General features: G+C 34.0%; 1 long non-coding RNA gene across 2 annotated transcripts; it reads right to left on the reverse strand.

Annotated features, from left to right (window-relative positions):
- Positions 1 to 395: 395 nt before the first annotated feature.
- Positions 396 to 13,249, reverse strand: LOC117419688 (uncharacterized). Of its 2 annotated transcripts, XR_004547291.2 has the most exons (4): positions 12,937 to 13,249; positions 12,136 to 12,198; positions 8,930 to 9,110; positions 396 to 3,672 (listed from the first exon to the last, which is right to left on the reverse strand). It is a non-coding gene; the product is annotated as an uncharacterized LOC117419688 (long non-coding RNA). The 2 variants fall into 2 exon arrangements; XR_009307247.1 differs by lacking the exon at positions 8,930 to 9,110.
- Between the last annotated feature and the right edge of the window lie 1,282 nt (positions 13,250 to 14,531).

The raw sequence follows: 14,531 nt of genomic DNA on the forward strand, positions 1-14,531 counted from the left end.
TTGATATAATTCAGCATGTATTTATCTAGCTCTGCTTTGAAGAAAATGATCTATTTGTTTGAAGGAAGTGGTTTATTTGTCCATAGGGGAAAGAGACCAATATCTGAAACTACTGCATGAGAGAAATTAATCTTCCCCCAAGCTTCTGGATCAATGAGACAGATGATAGTTTCAAGCAGAACAAATACTGATAATTGTGGATTTAAAAAAAATATAAATTATATAGTCAAGATCCAATATATAAATAATTCCATGGTCAGGAAATCTATACATCACATTTTGGATGATATAAATAAACAATTATTTTTATCCAGCATTATCCAGCATTATACATAAAAAAACACTAATATTTTAGATTAAATCAAGTTCTTCATTATGGATTATAAGAAGGCGAACGTCTGTGTATGGCGGAATATCGGCATAAGTAGAAGTGAACGGACCGAGGCTTAAACCTTTATTTAGTTAATTATCAGTTTCATTGAAGAAAGGGAGAAGGTTAATGAAGAGAATATCGTTAAGTGGTTGAGGTACTCAGCCGATTGTGATGTCACCATTCCAACTGACTCTGCAGTTGAATGGAATTCCGAGGGGTGCCTCAGGTATGATTTTTAAAGCAGGAGACTTCAACTATGCTGATAGGGAAAATACTGCGTGGTAAAAACTGAAAGTTACACAGCTGATGTCATGAATAGGCTTTGTCAGTGATATGTTGTGGAATACAAAAAGCAAAATGTCCGCTCCGATTGGCTGAAAGATCCTGAGCAGTCTGTAATAAATAGGTAGTGCAATGACTGATACACTGCCTGATATAGTGGGGCCAAGGCTGAGATTCCCAAGGTAAGCGTTGCTGGATTCAGTTACAACGAATTTGAAAGATCTCATTCTCTCTAAGCAAGTTAAATAGCAAGTCCTCAAGGTTCTTGTGGGAAAACTGTAACAAAAAGACAGGTCTAAAATGAAATAAAATAAAACCATTCATCATTGTACCCTGTTTCTCCTTACAAATGATTTCACTCCAGTTCACACTTTATTCTTTTTTTCCAGAGGTGCATTTGAAGTTGACAGAACCTTTCTTAACATTGTAATCCTCTTCTTTGAATTAAACTATTTTCACTTTAATATTGAACAAGCTCTGCTGCATCCAGATCGAAGGCTACTATGTATTCCTCTTGCTGACCCTTGAAATACTATTTGGATTGTGTATAGCGACCATTTATGAAAATGTATTCAAATACATGTTGGGCAAATATAAAGCAAAACCACTGCCTTCATGTGTGAATAGAGCAGAAGGCTAATAGCAATAGTGAACACACTATCACCCCCATTAACTTTTACAGTTATCTGCTTTATTCACAGGCATCTAATGAAGATACACATGCTGAAACTCTTCATTCGTGAGATATTTTATAGCACACTAATGCTGTCCTCCCTTTGTGATTTTTTAAAAAGAGATTTAATCCATAATTTAATCTGTTTAAATGTTTATACAGATTGTGTTATATTCTCAGCTACACCTGCACCTCAGTATATCCAAACAGCATATAAATCCCATCAAAACAGTACATAATTGTTTGCTTAATCCCTCCAACAAAATGATGCATATAGAATGAATGTATTTGATAACAAAAACAAAACTGTATAAACCATTTATTCCTGATATACAAAAGATGGAAGACATTTCTACAGCCATGTGTATGCCATTTAAATACCACAGACAGGTAGTGGTTACTACAGTCAACAGGGAGTGACAATTAAAAAGATCAGCAGACAAAATGATCACCTGTTTAGTGTTCCATAGCCTCACAGATGGTACTGCTGCTGATTTTATACTGTATAGAAGTTGCCTTATTAGACATGGAACAATGCCCCAGCCAGAAATATAAGATAACATATTGCTCAGATACACACAAATCCTACACTAACCTTTTTTTGAATGTCACTATGTGACTTCTCCCCAGCCCAAAAGGAGAACAGACTCTTCTCTTACCCTTTCCACAGCAGTTAAAGAATGTCTTGCACTGGGCACCTTCAGCTTCTCTGGGGAAATTGCTATAGGATATACAGAACAAATAGCTCTCTTGGAAATTAGCTAATCATCCATATGGGTCTGATTTAAATTAACCAATCCACATCCATAATTATTTTTGCCAAGATGAGAACCCATTAGGATATGCATCATATAATAATCAAGGATAATGAACTTTCTAATTTATTTACCATAAAGAATATCTTTTTACCACATAATCCATAGACCTTGGTAATAGATTATAATGTATTATTGCACAGAAGCATGAACCAAAATTCCATTTCTAACCTAATCAATGTGGTGCTATCTCCGTGTATGCTGGTACAAATATATGGGTCTATCATTAGGCTTTTTAGTGTACTAGATTAATGTGAGAAAAAAAAGTAATGGGGGAACACAGTATGTTAAAAATTCCTTACAATTCCTTACACTTTAATGTTTCTCCCTTACAGTTACATGACATCATCATCTCCCATTTTCGGTTATGTAATTTGATTATACATGAATCTGTTAACTCATATTAATTAGAATTAATCTGCTTTTTGGCAATTAAAATCTGCTCTGGGCATCAAAGTAAAGAGCCAAGCTGTTTTTCTCTGATTTAATGAGCTTCGCCTGGGGGAGCTTTAGAACCTAAGGCTATATGATGCCACAAGAATGTATATCTGAGCAAGATAGCTGCCATTACTCAGTGGAGCTGATTTGTATTTATGTGGACTTCTTTAAAACACTTTTTAAAAAAGCCTCTTGAAGTAGTATGTCAAAATATTTTCCAAATTAAAATTTATGAAATGACGTTTTCAACAATTACCACAGATACAATTCCTAGTATGCAATGACAAATATATTGTATCTTGATAGTATTCAAATATTGACTGTTGTTAAAGCTTATCATTGAACAAATGACAGACTTTGGGTTTATGCACAGGTAGGGTAACCAATTCCATTATAAAAACAGGATGTCACTTATGTGACCTTGAAAGGGACACATTCTTTTGGTTGGGAAGAGGTTTGTTATTTCATTTCAAATTAAATGAGCCTAAACTGACTGAGCCAAAAACCTGCAGCATTTTGCTGTTTTTTCAGACATTTAATACACTTCAGGGATGTTTCCCAGTAATTGTTGGCACACTGACTTGTAAATTGCATAATGGCAAGCTGACATCTGGAAATAACATGTATACCTCAAACTGAAGTTCCTGTAGTCTGTGGAAATGTGCTATCTCACGCCTGTCCACTGGGAGGACTACACAATTCTGCCCTGTCCACTACATTTCTTCAGTCAGCAGTCACAACAAGCTCTGTCTATAGACAATTTCCTGAGTCTGGCTTCAGTTTCATTTTAAAAATTAGAAAAACAATAGCCAATATAAAATGGTGAAATGTCATGAACAAAAACAAAAATATTATACAAAATATTTGTACGTTAGTTTTTATTTTATGAGGAGCAGAACAGTTCCTTGAGCCAAACATTTGTCCCGGTGCATATATACACAATGCAGCTATACATTGGGAAGCGATCCAAAATGCAGGTCCAAATAAGATAAAATGATTTGTTTTTGTATGTAAAGGAAACTGTGTTACTACTGAACAAACAAGCAAGGTCTTCCTTTCTTCATTGGACAGTATTGGTGAAGATGGTAGGCCTAAAAAAAAAAAAAAAAAAAAATGTCATATTACTGACAGAGCATGGTACGCCAGTCTGAAACATATTTAATATACTTATACATGCAAGCTAAAACAAAAGGGGGAGGGATAACGTTTCAGTTTCTGTACTTAAGTGCTGGTTCATGACCACAGAAATTAATCATCACTTTCCCTGCTATACTACAGCTGAAGTAAGCACTTTGCCACCATGAGGATGTAAATTCCCTGAGAAGGCAGGGGAATAGGCACTGGAAACCAGCCAATGCAGTGTGTTGCCATTATTGTATGAATGGATAACCTGTGCCTGTTTTCTGAATTATCATAATTACTTCAAATAGTGCGCTGTCTTAACTAAGCTTGGTATCGAAGCAAAAAGTGAAGGTGCTGCATAAAAAGGATATTATACACCTTTAGCATGATGTTTGATGTAGTACAACATGTCATTTAATGTGGTTTAAAGTGTTATCAGCATTATCTAAGACTGGTTCTTTTTAAAAGACAACTTTATAGCTGCTCTTATATAAAGAATTCTTCATAAAATGGGCAAAATGCCCTATTGCAGTATACTAAGCAAAACCACATAGAAATGCATATACAATATTCAAGCTTCAACATCACAAAAAACATCTAGACATAAGTTTCACCATTTAAAGGGACAGAAACCAAAAACATTGGTGCCTGTGCAACTTCTGAAATGACAGTTAATTTATTTTACAAAACTGTTTAGTTAAATATAAATATATTTTGTTTGATGAACATTAATTAACCGTTTAAAGTTATGATTGAGACGTTGTTAAAAAGTGACTATTCTGGGAGTTTGCAAGCTTTTTATGAAATGGCAAATTTCGCCTAAAGCAAATACAAGATATTTTGAGAGAAGTTTGTTTTTAATTAGCCAAGACATTATTTGTTAAGTGTTTATATAAATATTTAGATATCTTTTTTTCTTTGGCTATGTTCTTTTGAATATAAGGACATTTTAACAGGTATTTTAGTAAAATATACCCCGGTTTTTTTTTAATTTTATTTTTATTTAGAAATTTCCTGACAGACAAAACAGAGTACAAAAGGATGCAGAAACTGTTCCTCACAGTTAACATATGGATAGGTACATCTGTGGAATATTTTGCATGTTGGTAAGAAATACATCAATAATATATATAGATATAATTTTTCTGTCCGATTAACCTTCCAGTTCTTTTCCTTCTAACTGTTAGAGAAACTTTATTTAAGGTAATAATGCATAACAATTGGTAATCTAAATTATTGGGAGTTTTTTGAGTCTCATCAGGAGACGGGCAATTCACCGTCTATATCGGGAGCCTCCAGACAAAATCTTCTGTGCACTTGGCAGGTATGACATGCTTTGTATCCCATTTACAAAAAAGGAAGTTCTGTACGTTTACAACAATGTCATTTCTTCTGTTTTCAATTAAATACAAACGTTTACATAATTAATAGAGCTGTAGGAAAATTCTTTACAGTGAAACATTCATACAGTGCGGCCATACTAACTTATCGTTTATGCTGCGTTGTTATATTTTTAGATTAAATTCCCCCCTCTCTCTCTCTCTCTCTCTCTCTCTCTCTCTCTCTCTCTCTCTCTCTATATCTATCTATCTATAGATCTATATATATCTATATATCTATATATCTATATCTATATCTATATATATATATATATATATATATATATATATATATATATATATATATATAGGGCAGCAGTGTGGAGTAGTGGTTAGGGCTCTGGACTCTTGACAATATTAATATCAATATTGAAAAGGTTATATGTATCATGTCCTAATGAACTTGGCAATGGGGCCAGCTAATGTGAAACAGTGCTAATTCAACCTACTTAGTAATCACTGCAAAGTTTATTATGCTGTCAATTAACTAAAATGATTAATATCTACAACTCTTTGATTTGATCACAATACTTTACACCTGCTTCATATCAGGTGTAGACATCTGTGGCAAACAGGTTAACCTTCTCTTTTTTTAAATAATAAAGGGTCTGCATCTATACAGTAAAATCTATACTACCTGCTATCATGATTGTGACAGAAAAAAATATTTTAGTAGCTTCTGTGTGTCTATGTATTATGTTTACTATTTAATAAAATATATGATAAATTAAGGCTAACTTTATACATGTCAAACATTCCCATGCAAACAATTCCAACACCAATATCTAGACATCTATATCTGAGCATCAAATTCTCTTGGAGAGCTGGGGGTATTTTTTTTTTTTTTACAACCAGGATACCCAGGTACTGTGCTTTTTTTTTTAATAGTTCAGGGGAAAATATTGGGGGGCACAAAGTCTTTTGGTATGTCTAATACTTTGTTGTATTGGCTCTTTATATATCAAACATAAGAAATAAAAAAGTAAATAAAATAAAACATTAGATCATGTACAATATAAAGAATAAAAGAAAATAAATAGATTACATAAACTCAATACCATGATGCCTGAATGTTTAAATAGAAAGAAATAGTAGATCGCTACATCATTAACATGAAGTAAATTGCATCACAAGCACATTACTAAATTTAAATAGAATTAAATGAGTTTAGTTATCGTGGCATCAAAAGCCTGCAAGTACATCCACTGTTTGTTTTCAAACACAGTTTTCAGTAAACATATAATCACACATGAGAAGTCAGCTCTTTTGAGCAAAAAATCTAATACATATATATATATAACATGCAACAAGGCCCGACAGGCCATCCGCATACGTCAAATATACGGACGCCTCGGGCGTTGTGAGGCATGAGACAGAGTGCCTCCAACCTCTGAGAAGTCTGTATATTCACCGTATATGGACACCCTGAAGGGCCATATTGCATTTATAATCCAGGTCAAACTGTGGATTTGAAGAAAAAAAGCATAAATCATGTTTAGGGCAAAAACTTTTTTTTTTTTTTTTTATTCAGTATCCTTACACCAATAAAGTAGTCCCATTTATAACTTTGAACTCCACACTAAGTTAAGCTGAGTAAATTAATTTTGTTGGAACATGCAAAGAAAGTACATCTGTATTTTTGATATTGTGGACATTGCCATTGAAAAGAGCAGACCAGAGGATGGAGTTGAGACGACACTGAGTTATTTTTTTCCCCTGTCACTGACACGCACTGTTTGAGCAGAACAGACGGGAGGAATAAAAGTAAATACAACAACGTCTTGGATTTCAGTAATTTTTCAAGGTCTGTGTCCTGAGAGGGGTGGATAATGTGCAGAAGTGTCTTTTTGTGTTTTTCTGTAGCATTTACAAACCGCTAAAAATACATAAGACAGCAGGGTTTTTTTTGGTATTTTTTTGTTGTTGCTATCTTCCAGTTAATTTAATTGTTCTTCATCCAAATCAGCATGTCTACTTAGTACTTTTGGGATTTTTTGCAGGTAATTGGTCACTCAGTTTCATAGTTACAGCTGTACATCTGTAACTGTAAAAGCAAAATAGCTACAGTGCGATACTTGAAATTCTGTTAGAATATGTGACAAGACTCCAACTGTCCGTATCCATCCAATATACGGGCAGCTGGAACCTTGCTCAACAAATCACATCACTTGTTTCATGTTCCATTGCCAGCCATGGATTATATATATAATGCTTTATCTGAAGCTTTTTTCTTTCTTCTTTCTGCGCATTGGAAGCAAAGCAGGCTACTTAAGAAATAAAGATGGAAATTCATCCAATAAATGCTGGGAACTTTTGAAGACAGTTGAATTTATTTTTATCGTTGCTCAGAAATTTAATCTCTACAAAGCTGTCTTGAACACTAACCTACTGTTTTTAAAAGGATTGTTATTGTTGGTGGTAAAGCGCCCTGTATTTTATCATTCCTCTACATTTGCACCTGCTCTACCACATTTATCAACAAAAATATTTTCTTCTTAAGCAGTTGTCAGAGAAGGTTCCCTGGCTCCCTATCGCTGCTCGCATCCAATTCAAAACTCTTGTACTCACCTATCACTGTCTTGACCTTTCTGCTCCTTCCTATCTCAACTATCATTTCTCCCTACACCCCCTCTCGCCCCCTCCACTCCTCCACCACTGGCAGATTAGCTGTACCTCCCCTCTTCTCCCCCGCTTCCAGAGCCCGCCTCCTTCTCCAGTGGTGGAATGACCTACCCACAGATATCAGGACTGCTCAGTCCCTGACCACCTTCCGGCACCTCCTCAAGACACACCTGTTCAGACAGCATCTGTAAAACCTCACAACTCTTGACTATATTATTATTATTTATTTATTTATTAGCAGACACCCTTATTCAGGGCGACTTACAATTGTTACAAGATATCACATTATTAAGGTTTTATGGGTCACCCAGTGTGATCTAGAGCTGGAGTGATGTCATGTTTTTTCCACTGTTACACATCGCATCAGAACAGACCTACATGCTGAGCCATCCCTTAATGATGCATGGCCTACTAACAATTCTGCCACTGCATGCTCATTTCTGAATTAAAACCGAACCAGAACTTCAGTCCCTGAAAATGTTTTTGATTAATTTAAAATATGCTGTGTGTTTACTGTAAGCTTTACAGTTTTTAAAAATTAAAATAAAACAAAATAAAAGCTTTGCCTTGGTTGTGTAATCTAAGATAATATTGCAACATATAAAACAGTACATTCAACCTAAACATTAGTCAAATATAAAAAAAAAATAAAAACCTAACAGAAATATTGCTGATGCTCGCATGAAACGTTTGTTTTGCTTTGATCTTCATTTTCATAAGTGGTACTGTGTTTTTGCAGCTGATTGAGGGCCTGCCCATTGAGAGCCTGCCAGAATGTGAGGTTTCTTTTGTTCTTTTTCTTTTAAATCTTGCTTTGCTTCTGACAATTGTATAAATAAACCATTTACCTTTGATATTAAATAATGATTTTATATAATAGTTTAACATTTAAACGTTTTAATTTAAAGGATGTCTACTGGTATTCCGTTTCAAATTAAGAATCAGCAGGTAGCAGAGACCTTTTCTGATGAAAAGGTGTCTGTTGGTTACAGTGTAAGTACAGTAGGCAGTATTGTGGTCTGCTTTGCCATTCAGATTAGTTTAAAATCTATATACCTACACTTGAAAAGAGCCTGCCTCTTTCTACAGTGGTTAAGGCACAATTAGGGACTGCACAGTTTCCTTTCTGCAGTATATTGAAATACATTGCAATATATTTCATAGTCTCCTTTTTGTCATAAATATATAAAGCATAAAGCATTGTTCGAAATTCAGTGCAACTTACATTTGACCTTGTAGAAACGACTCCACCTTTCTGCTGATTGCCGACTGTATCCTTTGCAAATACTTTTTGGGGTAAGGGCTTCCTGACTACTGGATCTAGGAACAGCAAGCCCAGACCGCAAAAAGATCTGAAAAGGACAAACTATATCCTCCACTGTGACAGGACAATTGAATAGTTAATCCTGAAAAATATGAATTAAAAGGCACTTTAAAAACAGTTTAAAGGCCAAGTAAAGCAAATCTGCTTTATCCTTTATTACGCTGATTGACCAGAATTGAAATCAGGCTGCCCTGCCCCCCTTTATGAAATAATATCCAAAAACACCCTGATTGAAAAAGTCCTCTTTCTAATTCATTGTTTGTTCTTTATCCGTAATCAGGTCCCACTTCCATAGCATTTTTTTTTAAGAAGACACATTTAGCACACTCTGATAATTAAATACATGCTTCTTTTCATTTCAAGTAGAAACAATGTGTGGTATTAGAGGTTCATGTTTTAAAGATGGAAACATCCCCATCCACAAGTACAACATAGCAAACACTTGACACCTTAATCAATATCAGCGATTACTTGATTGGGGTAACAATTAGTCATACATTATATGTAGGGCTTCTGTTTTTTGGGTTTTATTAATTGTATATTTCGGTGCTTATTTTTAGCTATTTCCGAGTTTTATGTAAATCGTTTTTTTTTTTCAGGGCTTTCGTTTTTGATGTACTGTATGAAATGAGTGTTTTCGGTTACTTTCTAAAATGCTTGAGTGCTTTTTTTCTGTCAAAATATGTATCGTAGTAACTCGACAGTACTTGCTCACTTAAGTTGTACCTTCTTTCCTTTGCTGTCTTCCACAACGAAATCCCTATGGTCACGGGCACATTCTTCTGGGGTTTTTGTGTGTAGGCATTTTTGCACATTTTGCCACAATTCTGTTTTAAATCCTCCGTATCTTAACTGTAATACAGCTTGAAATCCCGCTAACAAGCCTCCATCCTGTAATCTTGTTTTAAATGTCGCAAGCGGAGTCTCCAATGGAAATGTAGGAATGTGCTGTCACTCAGTAGTTGGGGCGGGTTTAAAGTATTGAGAACAAGACAATGATAGATGCAAGCCAGGAAGGCGGGACATTGCCCAGCAGAAATGTATTTGTTATTATTTTTGTAGTAGGTTTTACGTTAATGGGAATAGGGGAAAGTCAACGTGAATTGAATAACCATTTCCACGGTTTTTCTGGTGTTTTCTGGTGTTTATTGGCTATCCACCGATTTCAATATTTTTTGTATCGGGGGTGTTTTATTGGGTTTTATCGGTTAAAACCGAAAATCAGAAGCCCTAATTATATGAGACGAGCTAGCACATAAAGACCAGTATAATATGACTGTTTGCAGCACAACAGGGCAGGGCTGCTATTTGAGCTCTTTTACCTGTAAATATTGAGACTGGGGGACAGCACATGTGAATGAAGCATTCTATAACACTGCTGACGAAAAGCTTTCCTAATAACAGTGTGTCTTCTATTTGATCAAACGCTGCACATGTTTATGATGATGTGATGAGAGTAATACGGTGTAAAAAAAAGCAGCACAAACTTTTAGAATATTTTAAAAACAGCTCTCTCGAAGAGTTTGAAAGGCACGTTGCCATGGCTGTCCTGTTTCTTACCCCGCGGCTGAAATCAAGATCCAGGCATGACTGTGTCACAAGTCTTTAAACAGTGGAAAACATTTTAGAATACAACTACTCAGCTGTTTATGTGTAGTCAGCATTGACTGGTTTATGATAAGGGAATATGACCACAACTGAAAGGTGTCAATTAAAACTCACAATAACATTGAATGCAGTTAGTAGTACGTGTGTATAGACCAGAGAAGTAAATATTATACAACTGAAAAGCTCACTGTAAATATGTATAAATAGTCAATTAGTTTAAGGAAGTGATCACCAACAATTGGTCTAAGAGTGCTTATATACTAGTTTGTTACTGTTACCAAAAGATAAATAATAATAATAATAATAATAATAATAATAATAATAATAATAATAATAATAATAATAATAATAATAATAATAAGTATTATTATTATTATTATTATTATTATTATTATGCAGAATCTTTTCTGAAAATAATAAACTAGCCATCTGTAAATCCATTATTAAGCACATCTGGTACTCAACAGAATGAAGAGATTTAAAGTGCAAAAGATTTTTTAAATTAATAAATACAATTATTAATCATGACCTATCTAAGCATTTACATCTGATTTCACAGGCCTAGATTAGCACGCTTGGAATACCTAATGTTTCATTAAATAAAGTAGTCACCAGATTAGTGGTGATCTAAGGTCTGTTAAACCAGCTACTTAAAACAAAATACAATAATATACAATACAATAGTCTACCTTATTCTTGAACACCAGTAGTGTGACCAACCATAAATGTTTGATACTGCAAAGTGCTTGTATGACTTTATGACCTTCTGTAGAAACTGAATGTATACTTAGATTTATAATTGTATTATTTTTTAAAGGTTTCTGTAGACAGATATTATAAAGTTATTATCATGACAATATAATTCAGCAGTACTGATGACACATTTGAACTTTCAAACACAAATACATACACATATAGGATAATGGTAAAAAAAATAGTTTTTAAGAGACTGGCAAAACCAGATGTGCATTACATTGTGATAGAAACTCCAGAGTATTCACACCAGACGTGACAGCGTCCACAATCACCAGTGAGTAAACGAGCTACTGTATGTTGGACTGCATTGAACTACAACATTTTCAGAAATATTTTTCTGATTCATGAGTTTTTAACACGCTTACCTTTAACTGGGTATTCGAAAAAAAAAACTGCTTGATTTTTGTTGACGTATTCCTAATCAATTATTAAACATTAAACCTTGATATTAGTGTTAGACCAAGCAAGTACGTACAGTGTATACAGAATATCCGTAACAGCATCACTGAGATGATGCTGATTGAGAAAAAACAAACAAACAAACATAAAATTGGTATGAGCTGTCTGTGGTACTGAAACCAAACTCGCTTTCATTGGAGGCTTTGGTAAACGCCCTAAAAATCATTGTGATAAAAAACTTCATTTCAGTTATGTAGAATTTATATTTACAAAAATACAGGTTAAACATAATAATAAATACAAGGAATGTTTTATATCCGTTTCTTTGTGGCTGCAATACTTACTGGTTAGTGGCGTCAATCAAAGACTTGGGTGTAGCTTCTGATTTCATAGCTGGATGTGTCTCCCTCCAAAAAATAAATAAATACATAAATAAATAAAAAATAAAACACAAACAAAAAATGTAATAGTATTCTACATTTGTATTGCGTAGGAATTTGACCTCTGAAGTGACAAAAGTTTACGTACTGTAATTATAAGGGGTTTCAGTCTAACAACATTATTTATGATTTATTTTTATAATTTTGGAGTTTTTCCAAGTTATCTAAAAACAACATTTAGTCGTTAATAACAGAAACGATTAACGATTGGAGAAATTATGAATGACATCTCACCTCACATTGATTCTGTAAAATACAATTTTTATTTCATTTGAAAAGACAGAAGGCATATATCATGGAATCACGGTGACCTGGCAGTGACACAAATACAATTGCAAATTCTATAATTTTATCTTCTGGTTTGAATACATTCCAAATAGACCGTGTCTGCGATATGTTATCTATCAACGTTAAAAAATAAAAATAAATAAATAAATAAATAAATAAATAAATAAATAAATAAATAAATAATCACAAAGCTTTTCAAATGCACAAGCGCATTGTAATGCACCTCTATTCAAAATACTTTTGTACTGCACACATGACTACTATTGTATTCTACACAAAAGTGTTAGTGCATTTATAAATGTACAAACCGTTTATTTATTTATTTTATGTAAAAGACGGCAGTCCACAAAAAATCAACAGGAGCCCATTCACAGCATTAAAACCATAAAATCTGAATGATTGTGCCACCTTACATACCTGTATAAATCTGAAGGAGTGATTTCGCAAAAGGCAGCGTTGTAGATTTTGAAACCCACGCACAGAGAAGAAAACAAAGCTTCATCTCTCCCTGAAATCATTGATCCAAGAGACTGATGTATATAGCGAACATCCCTAAGAAAGCTACAAAACATATTTCACCATACTTAATCACTCGGTATCTTTGTATAAACGATAATATGTTCATTTGATATACTCTTTTTTGTCAGTGCTTTTAAAACACATACACTTGATCCTTTTTCCCGTTTCTGAAAATACTGCAAAATCTAATGGAAGCGCTCAATTCCTCCAGTCTGCTATTGACCTGCATTGACGTCATTGCGTCATTAGGTTTCCCCTGGAAACACTGGGGTCCAAAAATAGTAACACATTAATTCAACCCAAGCGAGGATGGTGAGAGCGACTATTTGTAACAATCCACAATCCCCCTTCGATTTTTACAACATAAAGCTTGGAAAGGCAGCTTGATCACGACTTGGTATGCTATTTTAATAAATGAAAAGACTTAGAAAAAGTAAGCGCATGATTTGTTTTATTCCTGCCCGTAATCAACAATTGTGTAAGATGAGAAACAGCGCCACTGGGATAAAAATAGAAAGTGCCTAACAGTCAGTTGTCAAAAGGAGATCCTGCAATGGAGGGAGAAAACCACACTCTCTGCATGGAATTCCTATCTAATGGGAACCGCAAACCAAGAAATGATTTTATTTTAATCTAGGATAAAATTAAAATTGTATATTGACAATATGTTTATGTTATTTGATTAAACTTACTAAAATAGTATTACAGCAGTATGCGTCCACTTAATGAAATTATTATTATTATTATTATTATTATTATTATTATTATTATTATTATTATTAAAATAATAATAATAATAATAATAATAATAATAATAATAGTAAAAACCCAACTGTATAAATGGGTAATTGTATGTAAAAATAATGTAATATCTTGTAACAATTGTTAGTCGCCCTGGATAAGGGCGTCTGCTAAGAAATACATAATAATAATAATAATTTGAAAATACTGTATCCCAATTAAATTAAGTGGCGTCCCAATTAAACAACAGAAATAGCATTGGGAAGAACCGTCTACCAGAGTTGTATCCCATTTAAGCAGAAATCCTGATTATCAGTATCCCGATTAGGCAGTACTGGCTGTGAAATTTTCTATGTAAAATTGCCATTGCCCAGGCCCCACAAAAACCTGGAGCCAGCTTTGTAATTAACCAGCCAGTTGCTTCCACTATTGACTGATATTATTTGCAGCCAGTAACATACTTTGACCCCCAAGGACACTGCTGAGGTGAAGAGGCTGCACTGACCAAGAAAGTGAAACAGAAACAGTCTTCCTGCAAGGCAAGCAACCTGAGAATTTTCTTTAACCTAGTGGAGTACCAGATCTTGTTTTAAAAGGAAAATACATGTTTACTATTTTTTTTTTCTTTCAAAACTGAACATTGGAGACACATGATGTCATGGAACCTTTTCCACAATGATCACAGTTGATATAAAGTAATCATAACCACAGAACACAACATTTCTAATAATATAATAATCTTTATCTAAAGA

The sequence above is a fragment of the Acipenser ruthenus genome, chromosome 14 (genome assembly GCF_902713425.1).
Source record: "Acipenser ruthenus chromosome 14, fAciRut3.2 maternal haplotype, whole genome shotgun sequence".
NCBI classification, from domain to species: Eukaryota; Metazoa; Chordata; class Actinopteri; order Acipenseriformes; family Acipenseridae; genus Acipenser; species Acipenser ruthenus.